The following is a 21,359-nucleotide window of genomic DNA, read 5'->3' as shown; positions in this document are numbered from 1 at the left end:
ATTTTTGACTAACACTGAAATAGGTAAAGAATAAAAGATGTGTGAATGTGGGCAAATATGATTAAAGTAGATGGGAATAAAGTTTGACGGATGTAATGTCCCAAAGGTTATTTCGTGTCTATGCTGTACACGCCATGACTCCTATTAAATGCAACGATATCAGATTGGTCAGTTTTGGTGAAAGGTAATTTTTAGGTTTAGGTTTATTATTGTCACGTGTACCAAAGTACAATGAAAAGCTTTGTTTTGCATGCTATCCACTGAGATCAGATGACACTATGCATTGATACAACCATGTCAAACTCAAGTACAATCTGGGAAGATGCAGAGTGCAGAATATAGTTCTCAGCATTATAGCACATCAGTTCCATAGACGTAAATCTGTAACTTTAACTTTTTTTTCCCTCTCTCCACAGATGCTGCCTGATCTGCTGATTATCCCCAGCATTTACTATTTACCTACTTGGTAAGTTATTGATATGACATGATAACAATCTACTTCTTCACTTTGCTAATAAAGATCGAAAGCACGCATCGGCATTAAATGGTTATATTGGATTTATTACTCTTTTTATGAATATAATTTATAGATGACTTTGGCAAACACCACTATTATAGGCAGAGTAGCCTAGCGGATGGTGCTAGGAGCACAGATCTTCAGCACAATGGTGGGTAATCTGGATATGGACGGTGATTAAGAACTGTCGATACATTTCCAAGTCCTGATGTTATTCTCGGAGGGGACCCTGCAGGAGTTGATGTTTCCATGTACTTGCAGACCTTGTCTTGCTGGAAAAGGTTGAGCATTTGGGAGATACCTGGTTACTCTGACAGCAAGTAACAGTAGGACATTTTGTAGATGCTACAGATACTGTGTGCTAGTGATGGATGGTGTTATAGTCCTAGCTGAATTTCTTGAGTTATTATTGCGGTCATGGAGGCACATGGAGAGTATTCTATCGAACTCATGATTTGATGGTGGAGACGCTTGGTGTTGCAAACTTGCAAGATCCCACAGCACTCCTGACTACATAACACTGCTCTTGGCTCTGGAAGGTTGCTCTTGCTGGTAGGTTTGGATATACCAAGAGACGGTAATGGTGGAGTCTGGGATGTTGGTTGAAGGATATATTTCTGAGATTCTGAGAGACCATGCTAGACTGGACTGATTACCCAATTTTGACGTATTCACAATTTATACGAAGCTCAGCTTTGCTGGGTGGATAGAGCAGGGTTTGCCTTCCTCTCCCTGCTAATTAAATTGATGTTTGTATTGTTTCAAATTGTAATGTAGAACAGTCCAGTGCAATTGAGTGGTTTGTTAAACGTTTCTGAGCTCAGCTTAAAATCAATCATATTGTTGGGTGTGGAATCACAAATAGGCCAGGCATAGAAACATGGAAAATAGGTGCAGGAGTAGGCCATTTGGCCCTTCAAGCCAGCACTGCCATTCAATATGATCATGGCTGATCATTCAAAATCAGTACCCCGTTCCTACTTTCACCCCATATCCATTGATTCCATTAGCCCTAAGAGCTATATCTAACCATCTATGGAAATCATCAAGTGAAATGACCTCCACTGCCTTCTGTGGCAGAGAATTCCACAGATTCACAACTCTCTGGGTGAAAAAGTTTATCCTCATCTCAGTGCTAAATGGCCTATCCCTTATTCTTACACTGATCCCTGGTTCTGGACTCCCCCAACATCGGAAACATTTTTCCTGCATCTAGCCTGTTCAATCCCCTAAGAATTTTATATGTTTCTATAAGATCCCCTCTTCATCCTTCTAAATTCCAGTGAATATAAGCCGAGTCGATCTATTCTTTCATCCCGGGAATTAACCTACATAATAAACAAATAGAAAAGTTCAATAAATAAAGAGCCTAATATAGTGCAAAACAAAGCCCAAAGATATTTCCCCTCTACTTAAATCATGCTTACATTGTTCTTTTTTCTTCTGATTGTAGAAAATAATGGATCAATGGATTGCTCGGTGTGATATGATGTAGAACTGTTTCTCCTCACTATTGCTGGTTGGAAAACGGTTTTGTTTAATTAGCCACTATTTCTTCTTAAAGATAATTTAATAGTACAACCTGAAGAAATGTAGGTACACAAAAATGCTGGTGAAACTCAGCGGGTGCAGCAGCATCTATGGAGCGAAGGAAATAGGCAACGTTTCGGGCCGAAACCCTTCTTCTGAAGAAATGTAGTATTATTTGATGCAGTATTGACCAGGAAACTCAATCTGCTTTTGTCAATCAGCAACAATACTAGCTATTTGATTGAGTCATTGGGGTTGAATCAAACTTTGCATTTTAGCCATTAATGATGAGTCATTAAAGATGAAATGGGCTTAAAACATTTAGTTTCAAGTAAAAATAATCTTGAGTCCATTTTATATTTCGCAGATAATTGTCAAAGCAAAGGCTGTTTATGTCCCTGAAACTCTACCAAGTTTCACGTCTCCTCCCACAACACTCTTCCATCAACTCTTACACGGTCATGTTTTCCCCATAAGTCCTATCTCCACCCCACACTCTGGAGTAACCACCTTGGATGTTTGCTTCTCCCTGTCTCCATGAAACATTTTTTGATCAAATTCCTGCCGCCCTCTCAGGATGTTCATTTTTATTTTATAACACATTTGATGCTTTCTTTCACATTGAAGTCCCATGTAAATGGAATTTTATTGATATGGATTTGGGAGGGGGAACAGCTGAGAAATCTCTGATTCCTCTGGGAGTGAACAGGTTTAATATTATTGCCAAATAGAGGGAGAATCTGGTTGAATACATATTCTGAAAGAGATTATTGTTCTTGCACTCATACAACCAAATTTACAAATTCTATAATCTAATACAAATTGATGATATATTGCTGCAGATAAAATAATAATTTTCTCTTTAATAACTCTTGTATTGCACTGGGCTATTTGTGAGGATTCAACTTCATGAGATAACTTAAACTGCTTACATTTGTTCGATGCTAATCACTGTACATACTAATTGTAGTTTACTCCAACTGCTCATTTACTTTGCAATTAAATCTAGTGTTTCATAAAATACACCTAATGTATACTTAATATAGATTGTTTTATTAATTTATTCTTTAAATTACAAAGTACTTTAAGAGCACTCGCATCTAACCAGCACAGGGCAAGCATCTCCAGAGACTACTTTGTTGTTTTCAGACAATGCTAAAAAATGGAGCAGTAAATAGCACAAGCTTTTAAGTGATGACTAATGGTGATGTAAGACAGGATTGCACGGACCATTTGAGGTGCAGTAGAGAATGGACTGGTGACTGAGAGTCTGGGCGGAGGAAAGGATCAGCCTCTGCAGAGTTGAATTAGAGACGCTTGAGAATGGCAGTATGTTGAACTAAAATGCATTAGTTTTCAAAAGTAATCTTTGTACTTTCTGGTCAACATGAAAGTGTGTGCATGTAATTACTGCTGACCAGAAATCAAGGGAAGACTATGAAGGGTGGTTTGATCAGTTTTATTTTCCTCCTGCATTGCTTCTTGGCAGTGAAAGGTACAGCTTGAAAGAGTGACAAATTTGGTTCATGGAAATCTGTTAAACTTGTGCATTCTCCCAAAGATAAGCTGTATATACTCTGGTTATCTATGATGCAACCAGTTTTTGTATGATGTTATGTATTGGAAGCATGCAAGTAAAACATCAAATGTTATTTTGCACCATAGCTCAAAATAATTTATGAATCTGCTCTGAATCAGAAGGTGCACTATCTAATTCCAGCATATTCCAAAGACGTTCAAGTGTTTAGGTTCAATGGCTTCGGTAAGAATTGTAAATTGTCCCTAGTGTGTAGGATAGTGCTAATGCACGCGATGATCGCTAGTCAGTGCGAACTCAGTGGGCCGAATGACCTGTTTCCGCGCTGCATGTCTAAATTCAATTAAATATTGCAAAAGTTGATAAAAGTTAAATTATCTTATCCCTGGTATTCAACCAATAGAAACATAGAAAATAGGTGCAGGAGTAGGCCATTCGGCCCTTTGAGCCTGCACCCCCATTCAATATGATCATGGCTAATCATCCAACTCTGTATCCTGTACCTGCCTTCTCTCCATACCCCCTGATCCCTTTAGCCACAAGGGCCACATCTAACTCCCTCTTAAATATAGTCAATGAACTGGCCTCAACTACCTTCTGTGGCAGAGAATTCCACAGATTCACCACTCTGTGTGAAAAACTTTTTTCTCATCTCGGTCATAAAAGATTTCCCCCTTATCCTTAAACCCGTGTTCTGGACTTCCCCAACATAAGGGACCAATCTTCCTGCATCTAGCCTGTCCAACCCCTTAAGAATGTTGTAAGTTTCTATAAGATCCCCCCCTCAATCTTCTAAATTCTAACGAGTTACTAGTCTATCCAGTCTTTCCTCATATGAAAGTCCTGCCATCCCAGGAATCAGTTTGGTGAACCTTCTCTGTACTCCCTCTATGGCAAGAATGTCTTTCCTCAGATTAGGAGACCAAAACTGTACACAATACTCCAGGTGTGGTCTCACCAAGGCCCTGTACAACTGCAATAGAACCTCCCTGCACCTATACTCAAATCCTTTTGCTATGAATGCTAATATACCATTTGCTTTCTTCACTGCCTGCTGCACCTGCATGCCTACTTTCAATGACTGGTGTACCATGACACCCAGGTCTTGTTGCATCTCCCCTTTTCCTAATAGGCCACCATTCAGATAATAATCTACTTTCCTGTTCTTGTCACCAAAGTGGATAACCTCACATTTATCCACATTATACTGCACCTGCCATGCATTTGCCCACTCACCCAACCTATCCAAGTCACCTTGCAGCCTCCGAGCATCCTTCTCATAGCTAACACTGCCCCCCAGCTTCATGTCATCCGCTAACTTGGAGATGTTGCATTGAATTCCCTCGTCTAAATCATTAATATATATTGTAAATAGCTGGGGTCCCAGCACTGAGCCTTGCGGTACCCCCCTAGTCATTGCCTGCCATTCTGAACTCCTACTCTTTGCTTCCTGTCTGCCAGCCAGTTCCCTATCCACATCAATATTGAACCCTCAATACCGTGTACTTTAAGTTTGCATACTAATCTCTTATGTGGGACCTTGTCGAAAGCCTTCTGAAAGTCCAGATATAACACATCCACTGGTTCTCCCTTATCCACTCTACTAGTTACATCCTTGAAAAATTCTATAAGATTCAACAGACATGATTTACCTTTCATAAATCCATGCTGACTTTGTCTAATGATTTCACCACTTTCCAAATGTGCTGCTATCCCATCTTTAATAACTGACTCTAGCATTTTCCCCACTACCGATGTTAGACTAACTGGTCTGTAATTTCTCTCTCCCTCCCCTTTTTAAAAAGTGGTGTTACATTAGCTACCCTCCAATCCTCAGGAACTACTCCAGAATTTAAAGAGTTTTGAAAAATTATCACTAATGCATCCACTATTTCTGGGGCTACTTCCTTAAGTACTCTGGGATGCAGCCTATCTGGCCCTGGGGATTTATCAGCCTTCAATCCATTCAATTTACCTAACACCACTTCCTGACTAACCTGTCAGCCATCACAAATAGAAAAAACCTTCCTCAGGCATATCTAGCTTTTTGAAGAATTTAATTAGTTTGTAGGTTGCTCAGTTGGCAGACATGTAAACACGGTGGTATTAAAGGACATCTTGTGCGTATCTTTCAGTCAAGAAAAATAGCATAAGTTGTGCTGCAGCTTGAGATATGCAAATTTCTAACAGTACAATCTTAGGTTTTGTAGGACATCCATGGACCTTGAAAATGTGTGCATTTCTCCTTTAGTGCAGTTTTTGAAAATAACTTAATCAGAAGGGGGCTTGAGAGGGCGTCCCTCCCTCACCCAAGTTGTATTAGTTTCAAAGTCGTCTTGTTGAGTCTCATTGTCTGTAACTCGTTTTCACCCAGCCCACAGCTAACAATGGTCTGTTTCCTTTATCCTTTATTTACTTTTTTTGCATATCTTTCATTCATTTGTTCTGTATCTCTGTATATCACCATCTATATTTCTTGTTTCCCTTTCCCCTGACTCTCTGAAGAGGGGTCTCGACCCGAAACGTCACCTATTACTTTTCCATCGAGACGCTGTCTGAAAAGCTGAGTTAGTCCAGATTTTTGTGACTATCATTAGGGTTTATTTTTGCTCTCACTGTCCCTTTACAGTAAAGCAACTTATTGTTCATTTGGATGACCTCGCAGCATCTGAAGCTGACCACCGTGATCTTCCTGGCTTTCAATTTTGGCAAAACGTTAGACACAAAATGCTGGAGTAACTCAGCGGGGCAGCAGCAACTCTGGAGAGAAGGAATGGCTGATGTTTCAGGTCGAGACCCTTCTTCAGACTAATTTTTGCATCTCTTTGTTGTTTTAGGTTTTGTATATTCATTGATAAGTTAACCCTATTGAGTCTTGCATGTCTTTTGCAATAAAATGAAATATGTAGTTGATAGAATCGGATGTCAACTTTTACGGCAGTGATAAATGGTTAGCACATTTTCAAATTAAGTATGGGAATCAGAGGAGAAAGTTAACTCCATCACGAAGCCCCCACAAGCGTAATGATGTGTGGGGCCTGGAAAAGTCCAAACTTCCAATATTAAGTGCATGTTCCTGGACAATTCCAAGTCGGTTACCCAGAACTAACACGTACTTTGGATAAAGCAATAAATCTATTGTATTGCATCTGCTCTCCCAGACAGAATAATTTAATGGCACTATTATGAAGAAATATCGGAGATATATCCGCCAGAGTCCAGGCAAAGAGTATCCCTAATCAACAACGTAGAAAAGAGGTGATGTTTTTAATCATCCTCCTACTCATGGGAGCTTGCTACGTGCATACATTCCTATATGCGTTCCTCGATAACAACATTTCAAAAATGTACGTAATTTGCTCTACAGTTCTTTAAAGTGCCCTAAAATTGTCAAGAATACTTTACTTCCAAAGTTGGAAAGTTGGCATTTTGGGAAGTTGGATAAGGGAAGATAATCATTTTTCAAAAATGATTAAGCTATAGATAAATAATGTACAAACATCTACTGCAGGAGCACTTTAGATCTCCAGTGAACAGTACCCCAGCATGGCCCGTATTGTAAAGAAACATGATGGGAAGAGTCCATTGTAAAAATGATATAAATAATCTGAAGAAGGGTCTCGACCCAAAAAGTCACCCGTTTCCTTCGTTCTAGTGATGTTGCCTGTCCCGCTCAGTTACTCCAGCAATTTGTGTCTATCTTTGGTTTAAACCAGCTTCTGCAGTTCCTTCCCACACATAATGCTCTGTCTTAAGATTTAAAAAGAAAGTCTGATACTTTCCATAAAATGTACCCTTGTCTGACTTTGTTTCCCATTCTCTACTGAGTTGACTGATATTAGGGCACTTCCTCTCATTCTCATTAAGTCATTTGGGAAATGTCGAAATATATTCATGTTTCCCATCATCCTGCTTCTGATTATCAGATTAAGGTGAGCTTTTTGACAGTGGGCACAAATCGGTATGGGCCCAGGTAAGTGGTAGTGCCAGCCTGGTATTAAAATGAATCGTAAACAATTACTTTTATCTCAGTTATCTAACTTTCTTTGAAACATTTTCTCAACTTGGCTTCAATGGCCACTCACAGTAGTACATTCCTTGTTCTGATAATAAGAGGAATGTATTACTATGTTTATTTAATATATTATGTGTACATTAATTCTTCTCAACCTTGATTTTTTGCTGATCTTAAATTAGAGGCGACCATTTGTAATTTTGTTGAATAATATTTTAATTGATTTTTGTTTTAACTGGTATGCATGCAGACGCACACACACGCAGACGCGCACACGCGAGCACACACACACACGAGCACACACACACGGACAGACAGACACACAGACAGACACTTTTACACAGTCATAACTTACACAGTCATAACTTTGTTTCTGTTTTCACGAACTATAGAAAGCCAAGAATTCAACTTTTCTGTCAAAGGCCGTTTTTAGCTGCAGCTTTGCTTGTCATGTTCTCAGGTCACGATATTCCTTTATTCTCCTCTTAATGATAGATTTCATTCTGCTTTTACCCATAAATATACTGATTTACATACAACTACATTCAGTGCTTTGCTTTTTCTACAGATATTTGTGTGCTCATCCAATCAACTTGCTATTTTGTCTTGACTCCCTGAATTTGGGAATTGTTGGACTATATTCACATTCCACATTACTTTACCGATATTCTTAGCTTTCTTCATCAGTCGACATCATTAATTTTAGTCATCTAATTAGTTTTTAAAAAGTCCATTCATTGTTGGCCTCTGCCTTAAGCTATCGTTCTATTTAAACCATTAATGTCTTCCTATTACTGATGCAGTTTGGGGGGAAAAAATTAAATTTTGTTTTAAAATTTATTAAAACAACATTTTTGAGTATAAAAGCAGGAATAATAATATGCTTGACAAACATAACTTGTTTGGATCTTGTGTATTCAATGATAAGTTAACCCTTTTGAGTCTTGCACGTTTACATGCAATATGTAGTTGATAGAATCAGATATCAACTTTTTAATCCACTACACAATAGTCTACAATTAATCTGCATCCTATTTCCAGCTCTTGCATAATAAACATCTACTGATCTTTAAATTGGCAGTTTTTAATTGTAGTTTAGAGATACAACATGGAAACAAGCCCTTCGGCACACCGTTTCCACGCCGTCCAACGATCACCCGTACACTAGTTCTATGTTATCCTACACATGGAAGCAGTTTATAGAAGCCAATTAACCTGCAAGTCTTTGGAGTGTGGGAGAAACCGGAGCACCTGAAGAAACCCACGTAATCACAGGGAGAACATGCAAACTCTGTACAGACAGCACCCACAGCCAGGATCAAACCCAGGTCTCTGCCGCTGTAAGGCAGCAACTCTACCGCTGCACCACTGTCCCGCCCACAATTTTCTGTTTTATTAAGGGCAAGCTTTCAATTTTCCATTCCACTCTATAAAGAAATACTTCCTGGTTTCATTCCATTAAATATAAAGATGGCCAATCCACATATATTCATGCAAGTTCTCATCAGTTTGCTAAATGGCAGAAGACTGAAGATGTAAAGGTTCCATATGTCACTATTTCTTTTGTGAGTAAAGCCCCTGTCCCACTTTCCCAAGTTACTCACGAATTCTTCCGAATTTTCCCCTTGATTCAAACTCGGAGATGCCAGCCGAAGATACTCAGGGCTATTTTTTTTACTCGTGGACATTTTTCAACATGCTGAAAAAATGTCCCGACTTACTTGATGCCCCAAGTACCTACGGCTGGCATTACGAGCCGCTAAGAAATTGCTAGGGACTCCCTACTGATTCGCTACGGACATTCCCCGAGTTTGAATCAAGGGGAAAACTTGGGAGAATTTGTGAGTAACTCGGGAGAGTGGGACAGGGGCTTTAAGTGGACAGTGTAGAGTAAGGAATGTATTGGTGAACTGTTCTTTCATTCTGTAACTGCTAATGTTTGCATACAACCGTATCAACAATAAGAACAATTAAATATAAAATCACTGCCAATGTCGCCTTAAAATGTTTAACATTTTGCAACCTTTAACAGTTACGAATTACTGGTCTTAAAATGTTGGCATGAAAATGGCACTGATAATGTAATTTAAATCAAACAACAGATCTCAGGATAGTTAGTGTTTAAGAAAGAACTGCAGATGGTGGAAAATCGAAGGTAGACAAAAAAGCTGGAGAAACTCAGCGGGTGAGGCAGCATCTATGGAGCGAAGAAGTAGGCGATGTTTCGGGTCGAGACCCTTCTTCTCGACCCGAAACGTCGCCTATTCCTTCGCTCCATAGATGCTGCCTCACCTGCTGAGTTTCTCCAGCTTTGTTGTCTACCTCATGATAGTTAATGTGATCTTTCAACAATTTCGATCAAACTTTTCCTTTTATATGCAGGTTTAATGTTGACAACCAATTGCTTACTGTTCTGGTTAGGAGCCAAGGAATTTATTTTCTCTTCGACTAACTGTTTAACGATTTTAGTGCAAATTTGGATCAATGAGGTAGAATACTAATACTTGTGTATTAAACTACTTCTAGTTTTTGTGATAAAACAACTATTGAGCATTGCCTTCATTTTTTATATGACATAGAGGAAAGCCTATCAAATCGATGCGAGGTCTCGGAGCGTTCTCATTAGTTTCCATCCCTTCGCCAAACCCAATCCCCGACTCCCCCACCCACTGTACAATTATTTATATTTATTTGGTGGTCAGTTTTATGTACATGTGGAAAGTTGAAAACTACCCTGTTATTTGCCATGGTTAGTTCCAGATCGTAACATTTGCAGAGTAAATGATCTCAATTTATGGTAGCTAACCTGCCGTAGTCATGGCATCAGAAGAACATTTCTCACATCGACATTATTACCAAGATTACATTTGGGATTAATTTTATGTAATTAAAAAAAGTCTTGCTCATTTTGGATCAGCTCCACCACACCCCCAAATTGACTAAGTAGGTACAAGGGTCCAACAGGTACCAGTTCCCCCCACTCTCAACCCCTCTCCCCTCCTCTTCCTGCAATATCCCTTCCCTTGGCTTTACATTTCACACCTTTTCGCTCCTTATCTCACAACCTTTTGGCTTTTGGTCTTTGGCCTTTGTCCAACTATCTCCCAATCACAAACTCCTCACCTCTATCTACCTATCATTTGCCTGGCTTTCTCCTGCGCCCAGCTTTCTCCCCCCCCCCCCCCCCCCCCATTACAATCATTCTGAAGAATGGCCCAAACCCAATACTTCGCCTATTTATGACTTTCCGAGCTGCTGTCTGACCCACTGAGTTACTCTAACATTTTGTGACTGATTTTAAGTAGGGTTCATTTAGAGGTATGAACATATTTTGGTTAAATGGTTTCTTGTTTACAAATGAGATTCCGTTTCCCCAATATGCATCTGCATCTGCACTGCACTGTTATATTAACTTTAAATGGATTGCAGTTCAGGGTCAGTGTTAAACAGCATGGAAATGGTCCCTTCGGCACAATCTAGCCATGCCAACCTTCCTGAACTTGCGCCATTTGCCAGCATTTGGCCCATATCCCCCAACGTTTCTACCCATGAACCTGTCCAAATGTCTTTTAAACATTGTCATTTTATCTGCCTCTACTATTTTCTCTGGCAGCTTGTTCCACATGTCCCTTAGGACCCATTGAAAACTCTCTTGTCTCACCTTAAACCTATGCCCTCAAGTTGGTAGACTCCCATACCCTGGGGAAAAGCCTGTGATCGTCCACCTTGTCTTTCCTCTCATAATTTGATAAACCCATCCTCCTTCCAGCCTCTCCTGGTAACTCAAGGCCTCCACTCCCGGTTACGTCCTTGTGAATTTTTTCTGCTCGCACTCCAGATTAATCATTTTCATCCTCATCTAACTATTGTGGTGATCAGAACTGCACATAATATTCTTTTCCAGCTGAAACATAATGCTCAACCTCTTTAACTCAATGTCCTGTATGAGAGTGTGCCATCTCCCTTCTTCACCACCTTTTCTAGCCGGGTTGCTACTTTCAGGGAACAATTTATTTGCATCTCTGGGTCTCTTTCTTCTACAATGAAAGTCCATCGTAAGTTTGTAATGTTGGTGTATGTGTTTTGCAGTTTGTTTCCTTCAGGAATCAAAATTTGTGATCCCTGTCAGATGCTCTTGAAAGTTGCATCTGAGTGCTAGAAGGTGAGGTCTATGAGATCATGAGGAGAGTAGATGGGATAAATGCACAGTCTTTTACCCGGAATCAGTGATAAAAAAACTTGGGGACATAGGCTTAAGGTGAGAGGGGAAAGATTTAATAGGAACCTGAGGAGCAACTTTTTCACAAAGAGAGTGGTAGGTAAATGGAACAAACTGCCAGCGGAGGTCGTTGAGATAGGTACTATAGCAACGTTTAAAAGCCATTTGGACAGGTACATAGATAGGCGAGGTTTAAAGGGTTATGGGCCAAACACTGGCAGATGGGATGTGTAAGTGGAGGATCTTTGATGGTATGTGAAAATTGGACCGAAGGAGGCTGTTTCCGTGCTGTATGACTGCCTTAAGTCTCCCACTTATTTCCAGTGGGAGATTGAGCTGTTCAAACAAAAATCTGCACATGCTACAAATCGGCAGGGTGTCTGATTCCTTATTACATAGCTTGGTGTTGTTTTTGTCCCATTTAAAAAAAATGTTGGTACACTGTGCACTAGCACCTCACATAACATTCAGGATGTGTTTCCTGGAACAAGCACACTAATCGGTGCTGGAAGCAATAATTATAGCATTATGCAGACAAAGGTGCAGTTCCAGACTCCACTCCAATTGCTGTGCCAGGGACCTGACCTCCAACCTTTTGTACTATGCATCCTGACACCATTCAAGCAGTGAGTTGCCCCATGGCTTGGTGTGCACCAGTGACCTCTGAGGACTGGCATTCACTGGTCCACTGTGAGCATGCGATCGCTCAATGCTAACGTGTGGGGCTCGGTACTGCATCCTGGCCAGTATGTTCAGTGTGATCCATTGCTGGGAACTGGCAGCACATCTCCAAGTGTTGCCTGATCACCTGGATCCTATGATATCTTTCATCATCCTCTCTTGGAAGCAATGGAAACAGCAATCTCCACCTCTCCCCCTTTTCCTGAGCAGTTTTCCTTGGGTATTTCAGTGGTAATATAGAGAGAAAGCAGCCTTCATTACTCACAGGGGCAACGGCGACTTCTCCCGCCCAGGGTTGAAGGTGACCTGGAGCGGGGCCTTACATCGCCCGGCGCGGCTTAAACAGCCGCGGGACTTGCTAGCGCCCGCCTGGGGCTCCAGTGTCGGGACCCGGAGCAGGGCCTTGCATCGCCTGGCGCGGCTTTAAGTGGCCGCGGGACTTTCTGGGGCCCGCCGGGGGCTTTGACTTTGACATCGGGAGAAGAATGGAGAGCTGGGGAGAGACAAGACTTTGCCTTCCATCACAGTGAGGAGGAGAGTCGCTGTGATGGATGTTTGTGTGGATTGTGTTGGTGTGTGTCTTGGTTCTTTTCTTGTTGTATGACTGCAGAAACCAAATTTAGTTTGAACTTCATGTGAGGTTCAAATGACAAATAAATGGTATTGTATTGTATTGTATTGTATTGTAGAAGGTTAAGAGAGACCCAAGCAGAGAATACACTCTCTATACTAGCCAGGGTGCAACCCTCAAACCCGCTTCTCGGTACGAACAGCACATAAAGTTGCCGCAGCTTGCCTGAAACTGACCTTCAGGGACATCCTTCCATAACTAGCTGTGGTGATACTTTGCTGTATGAGCGTGTGATTAACACTATCGGCATAGCAGCATGCACCATAACTAGATGGCTTTAGTGAAGTACAGCAGGGCATAGGAGCCTTTAGATTGGAGGATGAAAAACACTGTAATGAATCAATACAGTACTTGGTACCAATTCAACTTAAAAATTGCCTCCTGTCAAAACTTAAAATATCAAGCAATTTTAATATGTGTTCCTTTTAATTATTGGAAGCATTCAAATCTTGTTACTTCTAAGTTATTGATTAAAGAAAACAATAGTAGGTTTCTATTTGATTGTGTTTTATTTAACTTCCTTTGAACTCTTAATTTCTATGCCAGTGCCATATTAATTGAACAAAGTTCATTGTCTTAAATCATTTTGTCAATCTAACTTGTAAAGGCTACTTTAAATTCAATTTCGTTTAGTGAGTTTGTATTTTGTAACCTATTCTGTTTTTGCTTGGTGACCCCTTTGATCTGCAATTTCAATACTAGTTCCATATTAACTCTGAACACAAGCTTCACCAGTAATTTTTCAACTAGTAACCCCTTTCTGGATTCAATTTAATTATTCTGTTCAGCAAACGTGTTCTGTATGTGTAACATTCTGGTTCTGAATTATTTGAGTGGCTCCTCTTGGATGACTGGATATTCTAAAATTAATGCATTATTAAATTAATTTAGTTTTGATCTGTCTTACTATACTTCCATGTGCAGCCTCGTGGTTTGTCTCGTGTACATTTGAATTCCACATATGATGACCCTATCTAGAGATTCCAAGGCTGGTGATTTGCACCAGTCATTCACATAGAAAACTTTGCTGTTCTGGTCAGGCCTGAGAAGAGACTGCCAAATGGGAGTCACATGTCTCTTGAACATTTGATTGAGTTGCAGGGTCCAGGTACCTCATTGCTCACTCAGAGGATTGTTTCCTGAGGAGATGGTTCAGGCAGGTACTATTGGACAGGTGCATAGATGGGAAAGACTTTGAGGGATATGGGCCAAATGCAGGCAAAGGGAATTAGCTTAGATTTGTTTAGTTGGGGCACCTTTGTCAAGGGCCCAGCAAATCAACTGATTGGTTTTTGTACTGAGTATGATAGGAATTAAATGCTGAATTCCTGACCAAAAACAAGTTTTTGTTACACAAAAATCAGTTCAAAACACCAGCTTAAACCAATATTTCAATTTACCTTTGGAAGTTGGAGGACAAAACTGGATGTGAACGTATGTGAGCATTGTTCCAATCAATGTGCAAAATGATTCAGTATCATCTCAAGACATCACTTCAGGCATAGAGTCAAGAGGTAGTGTTGTCATTGCCTGGAGAATATTGCTATGGGCTATGCTAGCAGCTATCATGAGCTATGTGGCTATGGGGCAAGAATAATATCAGATTCTAAAAAACCTCATGGACAATGAGGTCACCATCATCAACCTCACAGCTCACTTCAACTTTCTCTTTGCTAATTATAGCAGTTGAGCTTCTCTATCCTTTATAATGTAAGCTTTTCTTCTTGTAGGCCTTCTCTGCAAACCCTAACAATGCCTTTTTCAAAAAAAACTTGCAGTATTTGTTTTGTTAGATATGGATTTCATGGGTTCCAGAATAGTGGTTCTTTAAATGAACGCAGCTCTTCAATGCTATCCTGGCATTGCAGTTCATTGCCATCCAGAAAAGAAAATACACTTGACAAGTACTCCATTTAAACAATTATTCCTTGTGCCAACGGGTTCTCTGCGTACCTTGTCTACCCGTTGCAAAATACATTCACTACAACCATTCAACATGTCTGCTTCCACAGCACCTTCCAAATCCAAATCTCACCATCTCAAAGGGCAAGGGAACAACTGCATGGTGCGTGGGAACAGCGATATCTGCAAATTCTCAACCTGTTTAAAAATATATTTCCACTCCTTCATCATGCTGACTTTAAATACAGGAACTTCCTGTCAAGCAGTATTGTGAGATTACCATAATCTCTGGGACTGTAAAGAGTTCAACAGGCACATCTGCTTGAAGGAATATGTGCTAGTTTTGCCCTCTTTGTAAAGAGGATCTTGAAAATTGTCTTGTAAATTTAGGCTTCCATCCACACTGCAAACCTGCACATATTTATTTATTTGTTATTTAAGTCTTTAGCAAATATGACAAAAGTTGAGACACTATGGACATTTTTGATGGGATTCCATTTCACAGAGAACCTTAACATCTACCATTCAGCCAGTTTCCAAAGCATTTAGTAAATTGGTTTGAAATCCACGCAGCCACCCTAGATGAGTACGCCACAGTCGTCATAAGATTCATCAGTCGAGGATAGAAATGCGTACCATAGAACTAAATTTGGGTGTCCCCCAATGAGAAACCATGGATCCTCTCCCTATTGAAGTCCAAGTCGGGTGACCCTGACCTATACAGAAAATCAAAGTATAGAAATCCAAGAAATACCTTTGCAAAGCCATCAAGGCCAAGAGACAATGCCAATCCATACTAGAGTCCCAGTCTAACCACACACACACCGGTGGATTTTGGCAAGGCTTGCATGCTATTATGGGCTGCAATGTGAAGGCTGGCAGAATCAATGGCAAGAACAGATATCTCTTAGACGAGTTTAATACATTCTATGCTCGTTTTGAAAGAGGGGCCAGTGAAATGACATCACCATCCCAACAACCTCCTACCACAAGACTCAAGCAGGTATCTCTAGACACAAGAACAGCTTCTTTCCCGCCATTATTAGACTCTTGTGCGTTCTGCTCACACACTAAGATGAATTCTTGATCTGCCAACCCACCTCACTGCAACCCTTGCGCTTTTTAAATTGCACTTTGCCTGCAGCTGCAACATTGTATATAGACAAAAGGTGCAGGAGTAGGCCATTCAGCCATTCACTGTGATCATGGCTGATCATCCACATTCAGTACCCAGTTCCTGCCTTCTCCCCATATCCCCTGACTCCGCTACCTTTAAGAGCTCTATCTAACTCTCTTGAAAGCATCCAGAGAAATGGCCTCCTCTGCCTTCTGAGGTAGAGAATTCCACAGATTCACAACTCTGGGTAAAAAAGTTTTTTCTCACCGCCTTTCTAAATGGCCTATCTTGTTAATCTGTGGCCCCTGGTTCTGGACTCCCACAATATCGGGAGCATGTTTCCTGCCTCTAGCGTGTCCAATCCCTTAATAATCTTATATGTTTCAATAACATCCCCCTCATCCTTCAAAATTCCAGAGAATACAAGCCCAGCCGCACTATTCTATCAACGTATGACAATCCCGCCATCCCAAGAATTAACCTCGTGAACCTACACTGGACTTCCTCTATAGCAAGAATGTTCTTCCTCAAATTTGGAGACCAAAACTGCACACAGTACTCCAGGTGTGGTCTCACCAGGGCCGTGTACTGCCTTATGATTTGAAGGGGGGGAAAAAAAAAAATCTTTTGTACTATCTTGATATATGAGTGCACTTGGGTAAGGTATGATCTGCCTGGATGGAACACAATCTAATTTGACTGGAGACCACACAAACAAGGATTTTCACTGTGTCTTGGTATATGTGACAATAATAATAATATTAAAATGTACTTTGAGGGAGGTTTTCCCAAATATTCCGGAAGCCTATGTGTACAGCATCCATGGACATTTTATTGTCCATTCTTTAGTCAGATTTTAAAGAAATCAATGTTTTAAACTTGACCAAACCCTTTTGAAATCAATAATCTAATGTATTTAAGTGTAAATGAAGAGGTTCTAGATGTGAACTGTTTTTCAAAGCCTGTCTTAATGTATTTTCTTTATATTTGAAAATATGGAATGGTAATTGTTGAAGTGAAGTTTTTATCCAGCTTTTAAGCAGGACTAATGTCTGAAAATGATGCAAATGTGCAGGAAATAACATCATCTCAGTGGGGAAAGGCTGGCAGCCACAGAGTCAATGTGGCCAGTCTAACTTAAGCAAAAGCAGGCTTTTTCATCCAGGAAATAATCACATTGAAATAAAAGCCATCTGGAAAACATTTTCAGCAAAGACAGATGTGGGTAGCAGGCATAGTGTGCGTTTCTGGTTTGCACGTGGCTCAAAGGCAATAAGCATCCATTTTTCCCCAATGCTGAACTGAAATGTACACTTGTTATGCAACTACCCAATGAGAAAACCATTCAACATCATATGGTATCAAACTCCTCCCTTTAAAGACTCTTTGTTGTTAGATGATGACAGTATTGCAGCGACTAGCTAGTAACATATTAAATATTAATAACGCAGCTGGAATGTTCATATTTATTGCATTACATTTCTATAATCACTTTTGTGATGTATTTTCTGTTGGCTTAGAACTGAACTGTAAATGGAAATTGAACCTAACTCCAGACTATTCAGGTCTGTACGAAATAGGCTCTGGTTCAGTGTCACTTGGCATTTAAGTAAGAAGGCATGTGTCCTCTGGTCAGTTTATTTCTATTTGTCAGTATGTTGCCTTGTGATACGAACCTATGAATTAAGAGCAAGAGTAGGTCACTTGGCCCCTTAGGACTGTACTATCGTTTAACAAGATCATTGTCAGTCTGACTGTAACCTCAATTTCACGTTCCTGGCTACCTGAGATACTCTTTCACCTCTTGCTTGTCGGGCATCCTTTTAACACTGCCTTAAAAATATTCAACAAATCTGCTTCTTGCCCTATGTGGTAGAGAGTTCCCAGGAAATCCAACCCTCTGAAATAAAAGAATCGCCTCACCAGCCTGAAGAAGGGACTCCATCCAAAACGACATCTGTCCATTCCCTCCACAGATACTGCCTGACACGCCGAGTTATTCCAACACTTCATATTTTGCTCAGGATATCAACATCTGCAGTTCCTTATGTCATCTCATCACTTTGTTGAATAAATGAATCCTTCATTTTAAACAATGACAATATTAAACAGTGACTTTGTTGAATAAATGACTCCTTAATTTTAATTTACAGTGTTGCCATACTCTCCCACAAGAGGAAGCATCCTTCCAGTCTTCAACCTCCCAAGACCCAATCAGAATCATATGTATTTCAATCAAGTTGCCTCATCCTCTTATTAACTCTGGTGAATTCAGGCCAAACTTGTCCAATCTATCCTCATTGGACAATGCAACAATTTCAGATATTAAACCTCTTTCCAGCACATTTACGTCCTTGCATAAAGAGATAAACGTTACCACATGTGGTCTCAAAATGCCTTGTGTAACTGAAGTACAAGCTCTGGGATTTTGTATTCGAATGACCAGCAATACATTATAACATTCGGCTAATTTCCTAAAATAGAAATGTTGCATTTTGCCCTCACTAGATTACCATTTGTCAGAACTTTGCCCATTCACTTAACATACCTCGATTCCTTTGTAGCCTCCTTATGTCATCTTAACAACCTCCTTCCTCTCTATCTTTGTGTCGTCATAGCCGTTTCTTACTTTTCTTGGCAGCGGATTGATAAATATTAGAAAGGTGAGATCGATTGTACATGATGAAACGTGTAAATGAAGGGAACAAAGCTTCCCGTGAATTTCAATACATTTCAGTAAATTCCTCCAATTATTAAGAATATGAACCATGTTACACCATTATTAGACCACGTTCACAAATTACAGAAATCCCTATAACAAGTTGGGTCTAATGTTAGAAATAATTCTATCTTACTCCACCTGTTTTCTACACCAAATATATGCATGCAGCTTTCTCATCGAGCAGGAGGTCAGAAACTTGATCTGCAACTTTATCCAACTCTTCGTGCCCCAAAATTGACCAGTCAACCTATTAATTAAGCTTGGTCCGGTCTCTAAATATCAAGCTCAAGCAACTGCCAGCCTTCTGTATATACGTGAATGACAGTCATTCCATGGTGTGAATGTTTACTGGAATATTCTAACAAATATCTGCCATCTGACACTTGTGTAAACCGGAGCAATCCTTTTAAGGATAGGCATTTCTGCTGATGTATTCCTGTAATGTGCGTGCACTGGAGTTTAACTATTAGGATTTTTTTTTTAATTTAATAGCAACTTAATAAATGTACTAAACTTCCTTCTAGGTCAAATGATTAAACCTTTGAATTGTAATATCTGAATTTAGATTTTTTACAGTTCTTGTCATCATATTGAAATAATAATATTGTACTTATTTTAATTTCACCTTTGATTGTAGACTTTAGGAGAGCTCCCACTCCCCCTCTCCCCACTCACCATCACCAACACCACCACAGTCACATCTGTGGAGTCATTTGTCCTTGGAACCATCATCTCCAAGGACCTTAAATGGGAGGCCACCATCGACTCTACAGTCAAAAAGGCCCCACTGAGGATGTACTTCCTGTGGCAGCTGAGAAAACACAATCTGCCACAGGCAATGACAGTCCAGTTTTATACTGTCATCAAGCAGCGAGCCCTCACCTTCTCCATCATGGTCTAGGTAATTGTACATATGGCAATAAATTCCACTTGACATAAGTATTAACATTTTCTTGAGAAAAAGGGCAACATGCCATTTTCCTCTCTAATTGTGTGCTATACCTACACAAAACTTCCATCTAACTATATACGACTCCCAGGTTCCAATAAACACCATCGCTTTTCTCCTCCACCAAAGGAAATGATTTCATATCCACATCCACTTATATCTGGTAGAGCCTTTCTACATCCTCCTTACAAGTCGCATTGCCACCCAACTTGTATCATCAGAAAACATAGATGTGTTACATCTGGCCTGCTTATCTAAGTTATTATGACAGATTGCGGACAGATGGGGTCCCAACTCTAATTTCTGCAGCTTTGGAATCTAGAAATGACTTACTCATTCCTATTGTGTTTTTTGTCCATTAACCAATCCTCCAATCCAAGACAGTGTATATTATTTCCATACCCATGCTCTATAATCTCACCATATCAAGGATATATGAGCGTCCAAATACATCATCCGCTGATTAATTCTTCTACTCACAACTTCAAAAAACAATCCAATTGTTTCTCAGACATGATTTCCTTTTTATAAATCCATGTTGACTTTGCTTGATCTTTTTTTTCTGTTTGACTAGTTTTCATTTCCTTTCACTTTACTGTTGATGCCAGACTAATCGGGCTGCAGTTCCTTTTGTCTCTTTCCTCCCTAATAGAATTGCAATCCCCACCTTCCAATTCTAATCAACATAATCAAGGACTATATTCCTCCCAATCATTCCCTCTTCACCCCTCTCCCGTTGGGCGGATGATTTAAAAACTTGAGTGCATGTACCACTGGATTCAGGAACAGCTGCTTCTTCCTGTTATCAGACGACAGAATGGCCCTCCCATAAGCTAAGGCGTAGCCGTGATCTTCCAACCCACCTCATTATGGGCCATGGACTTTTTCCTTTGTAATTGTAATGCTATATGATGCACTTTTCTTTTCTCTTTACCCTACCTGCTGTATGGCTTGATTGTACTTATGCAGTATGATTTGACTGGATAGCATACAAACACATATTTTCATTGTACCGTGGTCCAAGACACAATAATGAGCTGGTACCAATAATTAAACTAGTTGAATCTGCATGAACTGTTGTTCCTTCAATGGATTTTGGTGGATGGCAGCCAGTACATCCCCTATTTCCAGAGTCCTTTCAAAATCCTTTGCTGGATCAGTAAATCCTGGGGATTTATATATATTTTTTTTTGTTCGTTCTACATATTTTAACTAATGATGATTCATTTTCAAGACTCGAGAGTCAAGATTGTTTTATTGTCATCTGCCCCAAAACGTAACAATGAACCCCGTTATTCTCTTAACTCTCAAGATCTGTTGTTCTCCACTATTTCTGGAAATACCATGTGACTTCCACAAAGGCACACAATATATTTGTTTAATTTCTTTGACATGTCTTTATTTTAATCAGGCTTGTAAAGGTCCCAGATGGAATTCCACCCCCTGAAGCGTATGTTGCCTTTTTTATCATCCTCATGCAGTTGCTCTACAGATCTTGAGTAACATCCCTCACCCATAGTTAGGAGGCAACATACCAAC

At 40.0% G+C, this 21,359-nt stretch overlaps 1 protein-coding gene across 4 annotated transcripts in view; it reads left to right on the top strand.

Moving 5' to 3' along the window:
- The window catches only part of bmpr1a (bone morphogenetic protein receptor type 1A), a 169,267-nt gene that overhangs the window by 58,194 nt on the left and 89,714 nt on the right, over positions 1-21,359 (top strand). For 2 of the 4 annotated variants that reach the window (XM_033012670.1, XM_033012671.1), the window contains exon 2: positions 417-466. The exons of the other annotated variants lie outside the window; for them this stretch is intronic. The gene's annotated coding sequence lies outside the window, so the exon portion shown is untranslated. The remainder of the gene's footprint in view (positions 1-416; positions 467-21,359) is intronic. 4 annotated transcript variants of the gene reach the window in all.

This window comes from Amblyraja radiata, chromosome 37 (genome assembly GCF_010909765.2).
Source record: "Amblyraja radiata isolate CabotCenter1 chromosome 37, sAmbRad1.1.pri, whole genome shotgun sequence".
Classification (NCBI taxonomy): domain Eukaryota; kingdom Metazoa; phylum Chordata; class Chondrichthyes; order Rajiformes; family Rajidae; genus Amblyraja; species Amblyraja radiata.
The sequence above is the reverse complement of the archived record's forward strand: the minus strand, read 5'-3'. Positions and strand labels throughout refer to the sequence as shown.